Source organism: Mustela nivalis, assembly GCF_964662115.1.
Source record: "Mustela nivalis genome assembly, chromosome: 9".
Taxonomy (NCBI): Eukaryota; Metazoa; Chordata; class Mammalia; order Carnivora; family Mustelidae; genus Mustela; species Mustela nivalis.
This window is the reverse complement of record NC_139028.1, coordinates 48,869,873-48,871,895: the sequence shown is the minus strand read 5'-3', so window position 1 is coordinate 48,871,895 and position 2,023 is coordinate 48,869,873.

Below are 2,023 nucleotides of genomic sequence, written 5' to 3'. Positions count from 1 at the left end.
TTTATTTATTTGACCGAGAGAGATCACAAGTAGGCAGAGAGGCAGGCAGAGAGACAGAGGGGGAAGGAGGCTCCCTGCTGAGCAGAGACATGGGGCTCCATCCCAGGACCCTGAGACCATGACCTGAGCCGAAGGCAGAGGCTTAACCTACCAAGCCACCCCAGGCACCCCAAGACTTACTTCTTAATGTAGATGTTTGACTTTGGACCACGTATTAAATTTTCCTAAACCTCAGCTTTCCCTCCTGAAAAAAAAAAAAGAAAAGTAGGATAAATAACACCAACTTCTTAGCAGTTGTCGTAATGATTAAGTAAAACAATGTGTACCAAGAAAATCTTACCTCTGTTCACCATCCATGATCCATGATCCCTGCGTAAGCACTTATAAATATCAGTCTCCTCCTCATTGACCATATCCACATCAGAGCCAAGTATTTACTGATTTTTCTTTCTCTAACTCTCAGCTGTATGCTTTTCTGTCTCGTTACTGCTCAAAAGACTGAAAAAAATGAGAACATCAAAAGCACACTGACAGACAAGCTAACGAACAAATGATTCCGCTTGGTGTTTGGAAGTGGCTTGGGCTGCCTTTCCAAGTTCTCTTTCAAATTGTGGCAACTCTCAGCGCAGGTACATTCTGCTAGAATACAACTGAGTTACCAGTCTTCTCAGTATGACCTGGCTCTGGAGAAGAAGGGATAGTGTAGCTGCAAATGACACTTTTCACCTTGTTCAGCGTTCCTAGCTAGCCATTCCTTAGATGCCTATGTCCTCCATGCCCCACTCATGACTTCACTGGTGACTGAAAATGTCATTGATAATTTCATAATCCAAATCATTGCCCCTTCCAGGTTCTCCTTTTGAGAATGTATTGTCCCTCTGCTTACCACGACCCTTCTCACAAAACATTCTACCACTGTATATATTTTGAAGTCCAGTGTAATTATCCATCTGCTTTAGGAAGCTTGCAAAGTAGAGTCTGTTCCATCATAATCTCTTCTTTCTTTGAATTCAGAGAAATTAGATTCCACAAATCAGGTGGGAAAATGAATAAGGTACTGTCTTGGGATATGTCTTCTGTTTTCGTGTTATTATAGAACTGTTCTCTGAATATCGTTATCTATTCAGCCAGATTGAAAGCTTCTTGAGAGCAAAGTCTAACACTTCCCAAATGAGTGATATTGAGCATTTTACTCAAGCTCTTAAAACCTGGAAAATGGGGGTTATAAATCCATTCTATCGAGGTTACTTGAATTTAATGAGATAAACACATAAAATGCATAGTTTAGCACATAATTATGCTCAGTATAAGCCAGTTAATCTTTATGCACAGTTTTTGAATCTGCCTAGGCATTGGGTGGAAAGACAGGATGTTTGGCTGAGTCCTTGATGTACTCCTAAAGGAAATTAGAAAATACTGTTACCCGGGGCGGACATGACGCATATGAAAAATGGGTAACGAATATATGGTCGATACATGGAGTACCAACATCAAATTTTGTTTCATTGATTTTCTTTTAGGAATATTCTGATAAAACAAATACCTCCCAGACTTGGAAGCTTCAACTATTGAAAACTTAAGCCTCATTGTTTTAGTCCAGCACAGGAAATAAAATCACATGAGTGAGAATTTAGCTCTTGGATACTGGCGTAAAGGAAGGATTCTGGACAAATGAAGAGAACAGGAAGTCATCACATGGCTTTGATTCACTTCCATCCAAAAACAGTGTTTGAACAAGAATCAATCCCTGGTCATCATCTCTTCTCAGATGCCTTTTCATTAACTAATCAGAGGGGACTATCTGTTATATCCCTAGGTACCAGGATTCAAATTCTAGGAGCAAAGAGTACAGTGTGGATACCATGATGGATGATGAGGAAAACAATACCAAAGTCCCTGATTAGTTCAACTCCCTCCTCAAAGATCCTCAGGGACACCTGTTGATCACACAAAGCCAAGACTCTTAAGCTTTCTGAGAAAGTGACAGCAAAACATTAGCAAGGGTATCCATAGTTCTCAAGAG